Source organism: Heptranchias perlo, chromosome 2, assembly GCF_035084215.1.
Source record: "Heptranchias perlo isolate sHepPer1 chromosome 2, sHepPer1.hap1, whole genome shotgun sequence".
NCBI lineage: Eukaryota > Metazoa > Chordata > Chondrichthyes > Hexanchiformes > Hexanchidae > Heptranchias > Heptranchias perlo.
In genome coordinates, this window is record NC_090326.1 from 32,344,241 (window position 1) to 32,363,886 (window position 19,646).

General features: G+C 45.5%; 1 long non-coding RNA gene across 1 annotated transcript in view; it reads left to right on the top strand.

The window, feature by feature from the left end:
• LOC137333235 (uncharacterized) overlaps nt 1-18,657 on the top strand; it is a 59,721-nt gene extending 41,064 nt beyond the window's left edge. The window contains exon 3 of the long non-coding RNA XR_010965823.1: nt 18,388-18,657. This is a non-coding gene — a long non-coding RNA (uncharacterized lncRNA). The remainder of the gene's footprint in view (nt 1-18,387) is intronic.
• Nucleotides 18,658-19,646: the final 989 nt, after the last annotated feature.

The window sequence follows — 19,646 nt, forward strand, 5'->3', positions numbered from 1 at the left end:
TTCATGCCATGTATATGGGGTAAGTTAAATTCATTCATTTTATTCGCAGGGGCTGCTGCGGACTTTGCTACGCCGATCGGAGCAATTTCAGGCACAATGTGCCTGCCTGTTTCACCAGTCTGCCTATGTCCTCCTGAAGTCTACTACTGTACTCACTATTTACTACGTTGCCAAGATTTGTATCATCCGCAAACTTCTAAATTGTACTCCCTATAACCAAGTAAAGATAATTTATATATAACAAGAAAAGCATTGGTCCTAACATTGATCCCTGAGGGACTCCACTGCATACTTCTCTCCAGTCAGAGAAACATCCGTCACTACTAACCTTTGCCTCCTATCCCTTAGCCAATTACATACACAAGTTAACACCACCCCTTTAATCCCATGTGCTCCTATTTTCCAGCCCCCTCCTACTTATCATCTACATGCTGCCCTTCAGCGACATCATCGGAAAACGCAACATCAGGTTCCACGTGTACGCTAACGACACCCAGCTCTACCTCACCATCACCTCCCTCGACCCCTCCATTGTCTCTGATTTGTCACACTGCTAGTCTGACATCCAGTACTCGAGGAGCAAAAATTTCCTCCAACTAAATATTGGGAAGACTGAGGCCATTGTCTTTGGTCCCCGCCACAAACTCCGTTCCCTAGCCACCGACTCCATCCCTCTCCCAGACCACTGTCTGAGGCTGAACCAGACTGTTCACAACCTTGGCGTCCTATTTGATCCTGAGCTGACCTTTCGACCACATATCCACTCCATCACCAAGACTGCCTACTTCACCTCCCTAACATCACCCATCTCTGCCCCGCCTCAGCTCATCTGCTGCTGAAACCTTCATTCATGCCTTTATTACCTCTAGACTTGACTATTCCAAAGCTCTCCTGGCCGGCCTGCCATCTTCCTAACTTCCACCCTCCATAAACTTGAGTTCGTCCAAAACTCTGCTAACTGTATCCTAACTCGCACCAACTCCCATTCACCCATCACCCCTGTGCTCGATTATCTAAATTGGCTCCCAGACCGGGAATGCATCAATTTTAAAATTCTTATCCTTGCTTTCAAATCCCTGCATGGCCTTGCCCCTCCCTATCTCTGTAACCTCCTCCAGCCCTACAATCCTCTCTGATATCTGCGCTCCTCTAATTCTTGCCTCTTGCACAGTCGCGATTTTAATTGCTCCACCAATGGCGGCCTAGGCCCTAAGCTCTGGAATTCCCTCCCTAAACCTCTCTACTGCTCTCTCCTCCTTTAAAACATTCCTTAAAACCTATCTCTTTGACCAAGCTTTTGGTCACCTGTCCTAATATCTCCTTATGTGGCTCGGTTTACCGGGATTATCCCTCCCCTTTTTGAACAAGGGTGTAACATTTGCAATCCTCCAATCCTCTCATATCCAAGGAGGATTGAAAGATTGTGGGTTTGTTGACTCAGTTCACTTTGTTGTACACAGCTGCATCAAGTAATCATCTGGCCCATTGTGGTTTTGTTTGTGTTTTTGAAACATTTTTAAACTAATTTTGCTTTGAAGTCTCAGCTTTTACCAGAATCCTTCAGTAACAAAAGCAAATCGTGGTTCATGCCCGCAGCACAAACAGAGCCATACTGTTGTAACCAGATACAGGATGCTGTATTTGCAAGTGGGCAAGACGTTTTGTACACAGTGCCAACATCCGACACTCCCAGGATAGGTACACATGGTGAGATGCACTGTAAAGCACCCTCTATATTGCTCCAAAAATGTGCATTAACGTCCATCTCAAAATAACACCCTCTACCTCACAAGCGTGGTATTTCCACTTTCCGTACCAGCCTTCAGGTTGCCAATTAGAAACCAATCATACTGAATTAAGAATAGTTTTGACAGTGTTTAGGGCCTCTCTGCTTTTCTCTCCATTTCCTGGTCTCTCTTTTGTCGAGGAGGTACAGCCTCAGCCTTTGTTTTACGTCTCCTGTGTACGTCAGCTGCTATGTCTGTGAGTCAGGTCAAGGGTTAACACTTCGTGCAGTTTCGTCTTTCTGTAGTGAAGCGTTAGATAAAAGAAGGAAGAACCTGCATTTCTTTAGCACCTTTCATGTTCTCAGGAAGGCTCAATGTGCTTCACAGCCAATTAATTATTTTTGAAGTGCGAACATACGAACAATGACGAACAGGAAAAGACCCCCTGGTCCATTCAGCCTGTCCCACACAATTGTAATCCCTTGTGCATCAAAATACATACACTCCCCACCCCATCCGAAAGCCATGTGATCTCCTGGGAGAGGCAAAAAAACAAATAAAAACCCAGGCCAATTTGGGGAAAAAACATCTGGGAAATTCCTCTCGAACGCCTTTAGGTGATAGAAACTTGTCCCTGAGATCGCTCCGGCCCTGATAATTCCATGCGGTACCTACCTTTTGTAGGAGGTGATCTTCGCCTCAGCCTCAAACTGTTGCAGCTCTCGCTTGAAGGACTTCAACGGATTGGCGTCCACCGCAGGAGCAGGTCGCCTGTTCCAGAGGTCCACTATTCTCTGGGAAAAGAACCACCTCCTGACATTTAACCTAGATCTGGCCTTATACAACTTTAAATTGTTGTATAGTCATTATGCCATGTAGACAAATATGGCAGCCAATTTGTGCAGAGGAAAGCCCACAAATAGCAATGTGATAAATCTGTTTTAGGATGCTGTTGGTTAAGAGATAAATGTTGGCTCGGTCACCAGGACAACTACCCTGCTCTTTGAATAATGCAATGTTTTTTTTTGCGTTCCCTCTGCAGGCAGACTGAGCCTCAGTTTAACAGCTCATCTCACAGATAACAACAAGAACTTGCATTTATATAGCGCCTTTATCATAGTAAAACGTCCCAAGGTGCTTCACAGGAGCGTTATCAAACAAAATTTGACACCAAGCCACATAAGGAGATATTAGCATAGGTGAACAAAAGCTTGGTCAAAGAGGTAGGTTTTAAGGAACGCCTTAAAGGAGGAGAGACAGGCGGAGTGGTTTATGCAGGAAATTCCAAAGCTTATTAACACCTCTGACAATGCAGCATTTCCTCAGTGCTGCATCGAAGTGTCAGCCTAGACTATTTCCTCAAATGTCTGGAGTGGCACGGCTTTCTGACTCAGAGGCAATAGTATTACCAGTGAGCCAAGGTCAAACATCTTTAATTAAATATAACAAATATACAAATACATCACAGTTGTTAATATTTGTCAAGCTCAAAATGCTTGCTACTTCAATGAATAACACTTGGCACGGCACCTCAAAAGAACATGAGAATTTTTAAGCAATAGGAAGGGCCATTAGGTCACCAAGCACATCATTTTTTGATGCATCAAACCCACCTAATCACACAGTCTCTTCTCACCCCAAAAGCACATCTACTGGTTCTTGAACCTATTCTACAATCTACATTAATGGTGTTTCATTACCTTGCCACTGCACTCTTTTAGCCTTCGGGTGAAAAAGTTCCATCTGATTTCCCTCTGAATCGTAACTTCCTAACTTTTAACTTGTGTCCCCTGGGATTTGAAACCTTCATCACAATGAACAATTTACTTGAATTAACTTGGTCAGTCTACTTGATAACCTTGGAAACCCCAATTAGGTCATCTCAAAGTCTCCTTTCGAAAGAAACCGAGCTCAACCTTCTTAACCTTTCCTCAGAACCTAAACTTGTAATACTTGGAATCACCTTCATTCGTTAAGCTGTGCACATAGCATTGCATTCATTCACTGCTCAGTGTAACAACATTCGACAGTGTTGTGCAGGACATTTTACAAGGAATCAATGCCCATTTTAAACTGAAGCAGTTCGCCGCAGTAATAACAACATTGCTGGGTCAGTTAATCATTTTTTTTCAAAGCGGTGTAATGACCTAGACTGTAATTAGGTTGGAATGCTTGTTTAAACTAATATGAGTTTCTCAATAAATATGAAGAATGCTTGAAGAAAATCTAAAGTAGATCCTTATAAGAAAAGGCAGAAGGTGAGCAATTTTATGAAGTGTGTGCCCAGCTTCAAGCTGTGAATGCCATCAGTGTACAGCTCAGTAATTTGGATTAGTGAATTTTTTTTGCCCAAGATCGACTTATTTGGCAGTTTCATGTGACTGGATAGACTTCATTTATTTTAAAGCAGACCATTAAGAAGCTGTAGCAGCTAATACTTTACAGATTAGAATTGTTATTCATAAAAATGTTCAAATATATTTTGTATTACATACCTCACTTCAACATAGCGTTGCATGTAATAATCTTCCAGGTCATCTGCAACATTGTAGAAATTACATCAACATTTTGTTTTACCAACTATTGTAAGACTCCCAACCATAACAATTCAGAACATAAAGAAGTAACAAGCTGGCCCAGTGCCATTCACAGTGGGAACTGTATGTACAGGTCGCACTTCTTTTCCCGTCTCTCCTTCTGCTGAGTGTTTAGTGATCTTATTTACATCTAGTTATATAGTCCTGGCCTTTCTAAATACATCTATAGTATTCTGATTGTCATCTGACTATTCCACTAAAGGGGAATCCACCATTTCATTATTTAAAAGAAAAAATTCATGTTATCTGCTGGCTAGGTCCTTCTAATCTTTTCATCTTCTCCTGATGCTGGCAAATGGAACACAAATCTACTTTTGGCGATGGACTGTCAGTATTGGACACTCTTCCCTTTAAGCTGCTTGCACGGCCGCGCAGCAGTCTGTTTTGTGCCACGCACTTTGTCATTCCGTCCGCACTGTCCCGTGCCTGTGTGTTCTGTTATTTCTCTCAACACACTTCTGTCTTTTGCAGACATTTTAAAGCTCGTGACGTAACGCACGGTTTATCTGAAGCTTTTCCAATCTAATTGAGCGGCTTTTCTTTTGACTTTTTTTATAAACACAAAGTCCTCTACTGTCCAGAGGGACGCGATATTGTTTTATTCAACGCGCAGTCCCGAGGTGTCCCAGCTGGAAGAGGGGGGGGCATGGGGGTTGGTGTTATGGGGGCCGGGGAGCGGGTTTCCGTATAATTTGAATTAAATACAGGTTAAAATGGCAGCTGCAAACAGTGGTGCAAACCGAAAAAAAAGGCTGAGTTGGAATCAATGTAACTCAAACGAAGGGTCCTCGGCGACCCGGGACATACTGCATACTTGTCGGTACTGAGTCTGCTATGCAGCAGGACAGCGGTCCAAGGAGGTTCAAGTCTGCACATAACGGGAAAATTCTACGTCTGATTTTTTAAAAATCAAATAAAACATTATGGTGTCAATTTTAGGATGGCCGAGCGGGTGTGTTCGTGGCGGGGGGGTTGCTAAAATCGGGCAATCCCGGAGCAGGTGTGCACGCAGCCCCTGCATGCGGGACTCCCACCTGCAATTAAAGCCGGCGGTATCCCACTTAATGCAATTATTTAGATAGTTCAGGTCATTTGCAGACCTGATTGACATGATATTTTAGGAGGGGTGGAATTTTCATCTCAACAAAGCGTGTTTCCCGCGCTGGGGGAAACACTCCCAGTTGAAACAGACATGTTGCAGCCACCAGCCAGTGGGAGCTGCAAAGGTCCATTTGACAGGTGTGGGGGGGAAGACCTTCACTCATTGCAGGAGGCCACTCTGTCACTTTGGACAAAGTTTGGCCTCCACCACCCTCCTCCTAACACTAAAATTCACTAACTTGGAACCTCAACCCCAGTGTGCAGACACATTTACCTACCTTGCGGACCCCCTCAAATGTACATCTTCCTGATGGAGGCCGCCATAACTGCAGTCATGACCTCATCGGAGGACGAACAGCATCACCAGCCTCGCCGGCCACGCCGTCCACCTCAGACACATGGAGCTCCACAACACAGTGCTGTGACACATCCACCTGCACAGCAGGAGGGAGGGCAACCGCACAGAGAGATGCTTCGCAGAAGGCACTACCCTCGCCACAGGATCTACAGACCGAGTCTCAGCTTCCTGGACCTCTCTGAGCAGCAGTGCACATGGAGGCTCAGAGTCACTCAACGTGTAGTCGTGGACATCTGCAGCCTCCTTGATGCCGAGCTGCTCCCGGCTGGCCCAAGCACCATCTTCTTACCTGTCGCTGTCAAAGTCACCACTGCCCTCAGCTTCTTCTCCTCCGGATCCTTCCAGGGTGCCAATGGGGACATTGCCGGCGTCTCTCAGTCGTCTGCACAAAAGAGCCCTGCAAATACACCTACAACCACTCTGCAGTGACCCAGTGGGTGGCATCAGGTGTGGGTCTTCATGGTGATCCTCAGGAAAGGGAATTATTGCACAAGCCAGACAAGATTTGCAACGCGTGGCAGTAGTGGTGATAACAACATTTAACGTGAGTGGCAAAATAAACAAATTTAAATGAAAAACATGACATTCCGTCATACACCCTTGTGCATCCCCTTTGTGCTCACTGAACTTTCGCCTTGTGTTTACGGGAACCCCGACGTGGTGCTACCCCTGTGGCTTCAGCAGAGGTTGTGGCAGGTTGTTCTTGTCCATGCCCTGACCAATGAGATGCTTTGCGCGGACACCCTCTGGATTTCAGTGCCCGTGAGGGTCCCTCCAAAGACTGCTCCACCTGCACCTGTGCAGGGGCAGACTCGACTACCTGGAGAGGAGGCAGCATTAGTTGAGAGGGGGGCAACGGGTGAGACGTGGGACTACTTTGAGTTGCGTCCTCACTTCCATATCCCCTTTCGCCATCATCCCTCTCCTGGGCCAGGCCCACATCACTCCTTTCACCCTGCTGGACGACAATTTGGAGGACTTGTGTGAAGCCTTGGAAGGCCAATTGTAAAGTATCTGTCAGCCTGTTTAAGGCGGCAGAATATTGCTCACCCTGAATCTGAACGGCCGTTGTCAGGGCCTGAATGGACTCATTGTTGAACCGTGCTTGAAGCTCGTTGGAGGCGAGCCTTCCCTCCATCGCAGACATTCCCACACTTAACCGCGCCACTATCTCAGAGATGCCTTCACATCCCTGTGACAGTAATCCACTCATGCAGGAGTTGGACTCCTCCATCCTCTGCGCAATTGTGGAGCGTCCGAGTGGCAACTGTTCCAGTACCTCATAAATGTGCTGCTGCCCCTCGATCATTCTCCTTTTAAAGGATTCAGCACCTGGGTCCAGCTGAGCAGAGCCTGGAGAAGAGTGCTCCCACCGACGTGGACTCTCCATGGCTGCCCCTGCCACCAGGTCTGCTCGTGCTCACATGTGCATGGTGACTCACCATGTGCAACCCCAACTAACTGAGGACAGGGAGCCACCGAGGTGTGTGTATGTGCGCTGGTGGATGGCTGGCTCAGATGTGACGATGCCCCCTCAGAGGCTGGCAGGTCCTCTGAGGAATCGCCCTCCGCAGTCACGGTGGTCGCAGATGGCCCTGCAAGAGAACAGAAAGCAATATTAAGCATGTGGACAGATGTTGAGGTGCTGCAGATGCCAAGTGATATTAAGATCATTTGCTATCATGAGTGCTGAGTGTTCGATTTCTGTCACCAGCCGCTTGTGCGCTCCCAGTCTCAGCGTCCACCACGGACAGGCACTCCAGTGTGCGGCTTAATTCCAGAGCCTGCTGCTCTGCCTCGGTGAGGACCACCTGGTGTGGCGGGCCCCCTCCGGTCCTTGCCCTCTCCCGGGCATTCTGGCATCTCTTCTCCTATCAAAGCAAAACACAGAGAGGTGTTTTTGAGTGATGGTTGCATGGTGACCCGCTGCATGCATTGGTGTGGGTGGGGGTGACCGTGAGGGAGATGCATGGGAAGGTGCGTGTGAGACATAGCCATGAGATTGTATGAGGATTGGGTTGCGTGGTAGTGTTCGAATAAGAACTGGGGTGGTGAGTAAGTGCAGGCAAGGTGAGGATGATGGTTGAGTGGATGTGAGGAGTGATGCGAGAGCGTTGTGGTGGCAGTGCAGAAGGAGTTGTGTGGTGGTGGAGGTGATGTGGAAGACGGAGTGTGGGAGAATGCGTAAGTATATTCACTTTGGCTGACCTGGTTAGGTCATTAAAGCGCTTCCTGCACTGGACCCAGGTTTGGGAGATGTTACTGCTGCTGGTGACGTCCTCTGCCACCTCGAGCCAGACCTTCTTGGTGGCAGAGGCAGGCCACTTTCTCCCGTCCGCTGGGGAAAACGTTTCCCTCCTCCTCCTGACCCCATTGAGCAGCACCTGGAGTGAGGAGTCAGAGAACCTTGGAGCAGCCTTGCCTCTGGGCTGCTCCAAGCTGCCAATTTGGTTTTTTGCTGCAGGAGGAGCATTGGAGGACTGACCCTTTGAATAGGGCTCCTCCTGCTGACAGCCTGTGATGCGGGTGCGCAGTGCCCCTGCTGCGCAGGTCTGCAACGGGAAACCCGGAAGCATGCGTAAGTACCTTCAATTAGGCTGCGATCGCATGCGGAGCACACCAATTTCACTGGGCACGTTGCCCACGCGCTCAATCAACCGCCTCCCTCCTAATATCGGGGCCTATGAATCAACTTCAGCTGTTTGAGAGAGGCTGCGTCGGTATTTCTGCAGAAAGAGCCACGAGCTCATTCGCACTCCACTCCAGAAAGATAGCCCAGGGCACATGCTCGGTTGCCCAGTTCTAGCTCCGAAACCCCCTCCCCCCATCCCCATCTCCTTCAGCTGCCACAAAGCTGCTACTTAAAGGGACATTGCTCACAGGGCTGCGCACGTGCGACTCTCTGCAAACAAAAAATGCCTCTCTTTAACAGGCACGACATCCCCTTTTAATGTTCCTTTTTAAAGCTGTCAGACAACTTGAGTGATTTTGCTTTTTTTCATTCAAGAAGCAAGTGTATTTTTTAAAGATTCCTGCAATAGTATTTTTAAACCACGATAGGGATTTTGGAATATATTATTATCAGGACCACTGATTTACAGTAAGTCATATACTGTTTTAATATGTAGGACTCATAAGAACATAAGAAATAGGAGCAGGAGTGGACCAAACTGCCCCTCGAGCCTGCTCCGCCATTCAATAAGTTCATAGCTGATCTTCTACCTCAAGTCCACTTCACTGCCCTATCCCCATATCCCTTGATTCCCTTAGTGTCCAAAAATCTATCGATTGAATATACTCAATCATTGAGCATCCACAGCCCTCTGGGGTAGAGAATTCCAAATATTCACAACCCTCTGAGTAAAGAAACTTTTCCTCATCTCGGTCTGAAATGGCCGACCCCTTATCTTGAGACTATGATCCCGAATTCTAGTCTCTCCAGCCAGGGGAAACGGCTTCTTCGGAGCTACCTTGTCAAGCCTTCTAGGAATTTTTAAAGTTTCTATGAGATCACCTCCCGTTCTTTTAAATTCCAGAGATTATAGGCCCATTCTACTCAATCTCTCCTCATAGGACAACCCTCTCATCCCAGGAATCAATCTAGTGAACCTTTGATGCACCGCCTCTAAGGCAAGTATATCCTTCCTTAGGTAAGGAGACCAAAACTGTACACAGTACTCCAGGTGTGGTCTCACCAAATCCCGATATAATTGCAGCCAGACATTCTTATTCTTATAATCCCACCCCATTGCAACAAAGGCTAACATATAATTTGCCTTCCTAATTGCTTGTTATACCTGCATGTTAACTTTCTGTGATTCATGTACAAGGACACCCATGTCCTTCTGTATACCAATATTTCTTAGTCTCTCATCTTGTAAAAAATATTCTGCTTTTCTATTCTTCCTACCAAACTGGATAATTTCATGTTTCAAGCTTCAAGTGCTGATTGTGAGCGTGGCTTCAGCCTTATGAATCATATAAAAATGAAATCACGAAACGGTTTGATAGAAAATCACCTTGAGATGCTTATGCAGATCAAATCTCATCTGTCCAGTGATAGAGAAGTAAACCTGGACAAAATATAAAAACACTGGAAGAGAGGGAGAGACAGAAGAGAAAAACATGTGAACAGAGACAGTCACCCTCTTCTCCATCATCTGGCCTGTCATGTACAGACTCTGGGGGCTCGATATTAGGGCAGCGGGTTCGCAGCGGGGGGTCGACTGGGCGCATAGGTAACGCGCCCGGTGAAATTGGGGTGCTCCGCACGCAATTACAGGCTAATTGGAGCCATTTACCTGTGCTTCCGGATTTCCCGCTGGTAAGCTGCGCGGCGGGCGGACTGCGCATGCGCAGCAAGGTCTGTCAGCTGGAGGAGCTCTATTTAAAGGGGCAGTCCTCCATTGACTGATGCTGCAGAAAATAGGAAAAATTATAGCATTGAGCAGCCCAGGGGGAAGGCTGCTCCCAGGTTTAATGATGCCTCACTCCAGGTATCATTGGATGGGGTGAGGAGGAGGGGGAGGACAGAGATCGTCCCCCCGGCGGGCGGGAGGAAACGGCCTGCCTCTGCCACCAAGAAGGCCTGGCTCGAGGTGGCAGATGAGGTCACCAGCACCACCAACATATCGCGCACCTGCATACAGTGCAGGAGGCGCTTCAATCACCTAAGTAGGTCAGCCGAAGTGAGTACACTTACTCATTTCCCTCCCCTCCGTCTGCCACATCACCGCCCCCACCCCACATCTCCTTCAGTAATGCCAACACTATTCTATCACATCACCCGTCACACCCACTCAAACCTCATCCTCATCTTACCTGCACTTACTCACCACTACCACTCAACCCAATCCTCATACTATCTCATGGCTCTATCTCATACTCACCCTCTCATGCATCTCTTTCATGGTCAGCCTCACGCAACCTGCCACTACCTGTGCTGCAGCCACAAGGCATGCATCACATATGTGCAGTAGGAAGCGTAAGGCAAACGTGTCGTGAGCATGAAGGGGATGCACAAGGGTGTTTGAGGGTTTGTCATGGTGTTTACCTATATGTAATTTCAGATCAACTCACATCACATATTATATTGTCACCACTACTGCCACGTCTTTGCGAATCTTGTCTGGTTTGTGCAATAATGCCCTTTCCTGAGGATCACAATGAAGACCCACAACTGATGCCACCCATTGTGTCACTGCAGAGTGGGTGTAGGTGTATTTGCAGGGCTCTTTTGTGCAGATGACTAAGAGACGTCGGCGATGTCCACGGTGGCACCCTGGAAGGATGCGGAGGAGAAGTTGTTGAGGGCAGTGGTGACTTTGACAGCGACAGGTAAGAAGATGGTGCTCAGGCCAGCCGGGAGCAGTTCGGCATGAAGGAGGCTGCAGATGTCCACGACGACATGTCCACAGAAGCTGAGCCTCGGTCTGTAGACCCTGTGGCGAGCGTGGTGCCCTCTGCGAATCATCTCTCTCTGCAGTTGCCCTCCCTCCTGCTGTGCAGGTGGATGTGTCACAGCACTGTGTTGTGAAGCTCCACATGTCAGAGGTGGACGGCTTGGCTGGCGAGGCTGGTGATGCTGTTCGCCCTCCGAGGAGGTAATGACTGCAGCTATGGCGGCCCCCATCCGGAAGATGTACATTTGAGGGGGTCTGCAAGGTAGGTAAATATGTCTGGACACCGGGGTAAGTGTGCAAGTTGGTGAATTTGATTGTTAGGAGGTGGGTGGTGGAGGCCAAACTTTGTCCAAAGTGACAGAGTGGCCTCCTGCAATGAGTGAGGGTCTCCACCCTCCCCCCCCCCCCCCCCCCACACACCTGCAGCTGCCACAGGCTGGTGGCTGCAACACGTCCATTTCTACTGGGTGTGTTTCCCCCGGTACGGGAAACAGTCTCAGTTAATTGCAAAATCCGATCTCTCCTAAAATATCAGGTCAATCATGTCTGTAAACAACCTGAAGTACCTGTTCAAGTACTTTAAGTGGCACTCCGCCAGCTTTAATTGCTGGCGGGAGTCCCACATGCGGGGGCTGCGCGCGCATGTGAGCGCATCACTGGGGAACCCGGAAATGGGGTGGGTTGGAGCCGGGCTCCGGACCCGCCCCGGGAATCCCAGATTTTAGCAGCCCCCCCGCCACAAACGCACCCGATCGCGGGTGCGAAAATAGAGCCCTGGGTCTCAATCAGGATGTCCCCATTCCTCAGTTGACAGTGTTTACTTCTGAAATTTCTATAACCAGTTTTGTTTAATTAAAAATCCTTGACAGCTCGCCTTGTTACAATTATCCATTATCTTGTTCATTTGTTCTGTTTGTTCTATACCCTGAATGATGTTTTCTAAAAAGATGTTCTGTTCAAAGTTGTGATTTTTTTTACAGTGGCGCGCACCGCCTTTCTATCGGTGCACACGGCCCAAAAAATTAGAGGGAACGTATGTATTGAGTACTTGCAGGTTGCATGTAGCATAAGTTAGACATTTTAGCCCAATATTAGGCCTTAACAGCAAAATGAGAAGAGCACTCTACAGCACGTGTCATTTTTACTTCTTTCTCATACAAGGTTCTAGGCGTGAAAATGCCAATTTAGTGAGTTTGGACCCTGATTCCTGCACCCGTTTTTGGTTTTTTTTTCACTTCAACCCCCTTAGACTCAGCAAAATCAGTTTTCATTTAATAGAGTTTAATATATTATGTTTGTTATATTTAGTTGATACAGTGATCGACTGAGTCATGATCACACGATAAGTCATGAATATACGGTTCAATGATTCTCATAAGGTCTCTCCAATTGAAACATAGCTCTCAGCTTCTCTCTGTTTTCACAATGTAAAATGTACTATTAAGCCATGCACATCTTTGGAATGCTGACATTTTTCACTTGGGCTTTACAACACGTTTCAATTAAGTGAATTCTTTTTTCAGGAGCATATCGAGTGTAGATCATATCTCTGCAATCTCAGCAATATTTGAATTCTTGATGTCTAATTATGGGGTGATTTTTTTACGTACAATCAGTGACTATCACTCTTGATTTTTGCCCTCTGACCATCTATCTACTGTATATTAAAATTGTGAAGTGAGTCAGAACATTCCATTTTAAAATGCATTGAAAAGTCATAAGTCACAGTACCACAAGTGGAAAATTTATTATTAAAGTGTCAACATATACCTGCAGTACTGGTTATGTGTGTAGTTAGCACTGTGATGGTAATGACCTGTCACGTAACATTAGCTCAAACTCCAGCAATCTAAATCCAATCTTTCCTTTAAAGTCAGCAACTGCTTGGCATGCAACTCTCCAATACAAATCCACTGGATGGCATTCCCCCTGCCCCCCCCCCCCCCCCGCCCAAAAATATATAAAAGTCAACAGCTTCAATAATCAGGCCTTGATGAACTCAGTATTCCAGTTCCACCCACCACTCCCCAAATATCAACCCCTGAACCCCCTCTCCCCCGAAGAAATTGTGTCCTAACAATCTCTAACAATGCATGGTAAATTATAACCTCACTATCAAATCTCTCCAAGTATTCTGGACACAATTGCATTTGCACGGCAAGTGAAAATTATCGTAGCACTTGGACGGCTGACTACCCGTTAGCAGATGCCCCACCACCTGACCAGTTAGGCTGGGACAGACCCTCATCGCACTGCACCGCCCGTCAAACAGACTCTCCCTTGCGGCTGATTGCCTCCACATTGAGCTCTCAATGTTTTCTGACCCATCCTGTCGAGCGTATTGTTGCACCAGGCAACCTTCCTCCCTCCCACCCCAACCGCCCCCCCAATGAATCTATTTTTCAGCTGCAGGAAATTTCCAATAGGGGAAAACATCGGCGTTTTGATAGTTACAAATTAAAGGGCAACCTACGCTATAATCAATACAATCAGCAAATATCCGTAAACTTACCCATAAGCCCAACTGGAACGAAGATACTTACGCCACGAGAAGGTATGTTTGAAAATACCAGCCCTACACCACTTTTTAAAAGCGCGGTGACTTATAATGACTGCAGAACAACAAAAAATTAAATTTTAAAAATGTGGACAGTCTAATTTAATATTTTAATATTTTTTTATCATTAAAATGTATTAAAAATAAATAAATATTTTTTTTACTTTTAATTTCTGTATGCTTCAATGCATTATAAATCATTTCCTTGCCTTTTTATAACAAGGTATGTTATGTTAATTTTTTATTTAGACTAACTTAGGGAATGTCACTTTAAATAAATGAGTTTTACTTGCCTGCTTGTGAACGGGGCTTCCATTTTCACAGCCATTTGTTATGCGCAGCAGCCCACGCCGTTCAAGGCTGGCCTGATCCCGCAATTTATTTCCAGCCTCTGAATTCAAGCAATTTCATGCCATGGATATGGGGTAAGTTAAATTAGTTTATTTTATGCATAGAGGCTGCTGCGGACTTTGCCACGCCGATCAGAGCAATTTCCAGCACAATGCGTTCCAGATCTTAACAACCGTCTGCCTGAAAAAAATTTCTCCTCATTTCCCCACTAGTTCTTTTGGCAATTATTTTAAATCTGTGACCTCTGGTTACCGACTCACTGGCCAAGGGAAACAGTTTCTCCCTTCTTGCTCCAACAAAACACTTCCTAATTTTGAATACCTCCATTAGGTCTCCACTTAACCGTCTCTGCTCTAAGGAGAACAATCTCAGCTTATCCAATCTGTCTACATAACTGAAGTCCCTTATTCCTGGTATCATCCTGGTAAACCTCCGCTGTACCCTCTCTAAAGCCTTGACATCCTTTCTAAAGTGTGGTGCCTAGAATTGTACACAATACTCCAGCTGAGGCCTAACCAGTGATTTGTAAAGGTTTAGCATGACTTCCTTGTTTTTGTATTCAATGCCCATGTTTACAAAGCCAAGTATCCTGTACACTTTCTTAATCACCTTATCCACTTGCCCTGCCACCTTCAAAGATTTGTGAATATGCACCCACAGGTGCCTCTGCTCTTGCATCCCTCGCTCCTCAAAATAGTACCATTTAGATTATTCTGCCTCTCCATGTTGTTCCTCCCAAAGTGCATCAATTCACACTTATCCACATTAAATTGCATCTGCCATGTGCCTGCCCATTTCACCAATCTGTCTATGTCCCCTGAAGTCTACGACTATACTCACTATTTACTACATTGCCAAGTTTTGTATCATCTGCAAACTTTGGAATTGTACTCCCTATAACCAAGTAAAGGTCATTTACATATAACAAGAAAAGCAATGGTCCTAATATTGATCCCTGGGGAACTCCACTGCATGCTTCGCTCCAGTCAGAAAATCCTCCGTAACTACTACCCTCCGCTTCCTATCCCTTAGCCAATTATGTACCCAAGTTAACAATCCCATGTGCTTCTATTTTCTGACGAAGTCTATCCTTGGCCCCCTCCTGTTTATCATCTACAACCCCAATTAGGTCATCTCAAAGTCTCCTTTTGAAAGAAACCGAGCTTAACCTTTCCTCAGAACCTAAACTTGTAATACTTGGAATCACCTTCATTCGTTAAGCTGTGCACATAGCATTGCATTCATTCACTGCTCAGTGTAACAACATTCAATAGTGTTGAGCAGGACATTTTACAAGGAAACAATGCCCTTTTTAAACTGAAGCAGTTCACCGCAGTAATAACAACATTGCTGGGTTCAGTTCATCATTTTTTTTCAAAGCGGTGTAATGGCCTAGACTGTAATTAGGTTGGAATGCTTGTTTAAACTAATATGAGTTTCTCAATAAATATGAAGAATGCTTGAAGAAAATCTAAAGTAGATCCTTATAAGAAAAGGCAGAAGGTGAGCAATTTTATGAAGTGTGTGCCCAGCTTCAAGCTGTGAATGCCATCAGTGTACAGTTCAGTAATTTGGATTAGTGAATTTTTTTTGCCCAAGATCGACTTATTTGGCAGTTTCATGTGACTGGATAGACTTAATTTATTTTAAAGCAGACCATTAAGAAGCTGTAGCAGCTAATACTTTACAGATTAGAATTGTTATTCATAAAAATGTTCAAATATATTTTGTATTACATACCTCACTTGAACATAGCATTGCATGTAATAATCTTCCAGGTCATCTGCAACACTGTAGAAATTACATCAACTTTATGTTTTACCAACTATTGTAAGACTCCCAACCATAACAATTCAGAACATAAAGAAGTAACAAGCTGGCCCAGTGCCATTCACATTGGGAACTGTATGTACTGGTTTCACTATTTTTCCCCTCCCTCCATCTGCTGAATATTTAGTGATCTTATTTACATCTAGTTACATAGTCCTGGTATTTCTAAGTACATCTATAGTATTCTGGTTGTCACCTGACTGTTCCACTGAAGGGGAATCCACCATTTCATTATTTAAAATGAAAGATTGTTGGCACGCTTGCCCATTGCTCCTTTGACAACCCTGCCCTGAGCTCGCACCCCCACACATGCCAGAAAGGTGCCTGCTGTACAATCGGCAGCTAGCAGCCTTTGACTGGCTGCTGGAAGTCAGCCGTGCAGCTCCGGCACACCCAGCAGGTCATGTCCAATTCACCCAGAGAACCAGAAAATTATGCACACTAGCTGAGCTCACTTTTTCCAGCAAGGTTAACTTATTTATGTGCAGTTGCACACAATGGGACATTGCAAAATATTGGTGAGTTCAACAGCGCTCTCTGTTAGTGATGAAATAGAGGAGCAAGTTCCGGTGTTTGCACATGCGCAGTGAAATGCAGAAATCCGGAACTTGCTGCTAGTGATTCGCCGGTGATATGACAGCTTCAAATTAAAGGGATATCGCCAGCTAGAATCAGTGGAATCATTGAAAAAGCGCCAACTTGCTCATCTGCCTAGCTGGAAAGTTTGTAATATCGCTGCAAAACATGTACGCTTAAAATACCACATCTAAACTAAGTTTTAATAGCATTGGAAGTCTTAATGACTGCCCAAATAACTAAAAATAAACTTTAAAAAAAATTATGGAGTCTCATTACTCTTTATTTTAATAAATGTAAGGAATCTTACAACACCAGGTTATAGTCCAACAAATTTATTTTAAAATCACAAGCTTTCGGAGATTATCTCCTTCGTCAGATGATTCATTTTATTTTAATAGTTATTTTATTTTAATAGTTATTTATTTTAATAGTTCTTGGTCATTTTTTAAAAATTAAATTTAAAAAATTCAAAAATGTTTTTTTACTTTTCCGTTCTGAATCTTTTATTTAATTCAATTATTTCTTACCCTCTCTTTTTTCGCTGTCTACAACTGTTTTTACGATTTCACTTCTTGGTTTTAACGTTGGAAGCCTGCGGCGAGTGTTACGCAGCTTGTCAAAAATACTGCAATCTGATTGTTTGAGGGGAGAGCTCGATCCTCTCACTCCTTCCAGGGTCCTAGCTTCACTTGAACTGATGCTGGGCTCTTCTCCGCTTCCTATTCAAGGAAGTGCCCGAAGAAACGATTAGTAAGTTAGTGGGTTAGCATAAACCTATGGAGCAGCGAGCACTGTTGGTTTGCTGCTTTGTGCAATTTCTGCCTCCCTAATATCTGCACAGGGCCAGTGTCGGTGGCTTGGTTTGGAAGGCAATCTCGCTTTATCTGTCTACTCTATCCCTGTCCCTCCCATCTCCTAGCACTATCCATGTTATCTGCTGGCTAGGTCCTTCTAATCTTTTCATCTTCTCCTGATGCTGGCGAATGGAACACAAATCTACTTTTGGTGACGGATAGTCAGCATTGAGTACTTGCAGGATGGATAGAGCCTAAGTTAGACATTTTTGCCCAATGTTGTGCCTTAACTGCACAATGAGCAAAGCACTCTACTGCACCATTCTGTCATTTTTACTTCTTTCTCATACAAGATTCTATGAGTGAAACTGCCAATTTAGTGAGCTTGGACAGATCACAGTGGGAGAAAGTTCACAGTACCAATACTGCATCAGTGAGCAATTTTATTTCTCAATTAACCTCCCTAAGTAAGGCTGCCAATTTAATACCAGAGTCATATCTGCTAATTCCTACTGGCTCTATTCCAATTTGCAATTTTGTCCCTGTAATTTCTTGGCTTTCTTGAACTTGCACTTCTTTGTATAGTCCTTGGGGCTGCAAAACCTTCACCACACGGACTGCAGCGGTTCAAGAAGGCGGCTCACCACCACCTTCTCAAGGGCAATTAGGGATGGGCAATAAATGCTGGTCTTGCCAGCGACGCCAACATCCCATGAACGAATAAAAAAAAACAAGTGGTAGCTGATTGGCTGCCCTTTATACACACCGCCCGATTTTCTGAAGGAAATTTCACCCCCTATGGGCCTTAATTTGGCTCATAAGTACATACATTATTATGTGTGTTGAAAATTGGCGTGTACTGTTAATATATTTTAAATATCTTATGTAACAAAAGCTAAATGAGATTCTGTCACGTTTTGTGTGACATCCAAGATAGCGATTAATCTGCAATCCACCTGGGAAGACAATTGGAGTCAGTTCTCCATTTTGAAACCTCCATTTTCCATTTGAAAACTGTATGACATAAGGGGATATTACAAATTTTGGTCTGTCGCAGATATTCTCACTGACCTCGTGCCTCTTTCATTCAGAATTAATTCGCACAACCCAATATCTACATGAACAACAGCATGACCTGGGAGATGGAACAACGTCCCCTGCCTTGTCATACGAACTGGAACCCACTGTATGGTCCTTCAATTATTTGATAGACAGAACTGATTAATGCTCCGGTAAGATGAAGTCAGAGACACATCAAGATGCTGGTTTATTTTGCAATTAAACACGACTGAACAAAAATAAAGATTCCCTGCTTAGACCAAGGCCTGCCTCCTCACAGTCGTCGTTAGACCTGACTGACGCCGAACACGTTTTTTTTCGCCTTTTTGTTAATTCTGACTCCATGGGCATGATTTTTACCTGGAGCCGGGAAGAGAGTGGTGGGGTGAGGGAAGGGGGAAGATTTTCAGGCACGAAACCCAGAAGTAAATTTCGCGGGTCGGAATGTATGATCGCAACCTAATTGAATGATTTCAATTTTACGTTTGGGTTTCCCGCGTGGTACCCAGCCAAATTGACAGGCTGGGTTCCTGTTGGGTGGGAAAGCAGCTGGGGAGCGGATGCCAGGTAAGTCTGACATCGCTGGGGTGGGGGGCAGTGGTGGTTGGTCATCATGGAGTTGGGGCCGGACATCGGTGAGGCTGGGGACATTGGAGGCTGGAGAGGTCGAAGCCTGGAGACATCGGGGGCTGAAGAGATCAGAGGGGAGTTGGAAAGATCAGAGCGGGGCTGGAGAGATGGGAGTTGGAGACATCGGGATGGTTGGAGACATCATGGGGAGGGGGTCAACTATCAGGGGAGTTCTCGGTCATCGTGGGGGGTCAAGGACACGGGGTGGGTCTCAGCCATCGGGAGGGGTCAGCCGATCGTGGGGGTCCGATCATGGCAGGTAAGCTTGTTGGACCTGGAGGAAACACTAATGCTTCTCCTGGTCCACAAACAATGCAATGGAGGCACTCACCTGATGAATCGGCCCTTCTCGCCTCCTTTTATGGGAAAGCTGTCCTAGAGGTGTTAAATTTAAAGCTTAATTAAAATCAATTTAAAAAACCCAACTTAATGTCTCTTAATGACGGGCGTGAAATGCGGAAAATGACGGGAGGCGTGGGAATGTCCGATTTCAACATGGATACCTCGTTATCATTTTACTTCCGGGTTTCGCGTCTCCAGTGCGTGTGAGCGGACATGATGCGCACCCGCATGATGCAATCTCATCTCGTCTATTTAAAGAGCCAATACAATGATGGAATATGGAGGAGTTGGGAGCATTTGCACAGAGGTAAAAGAATTC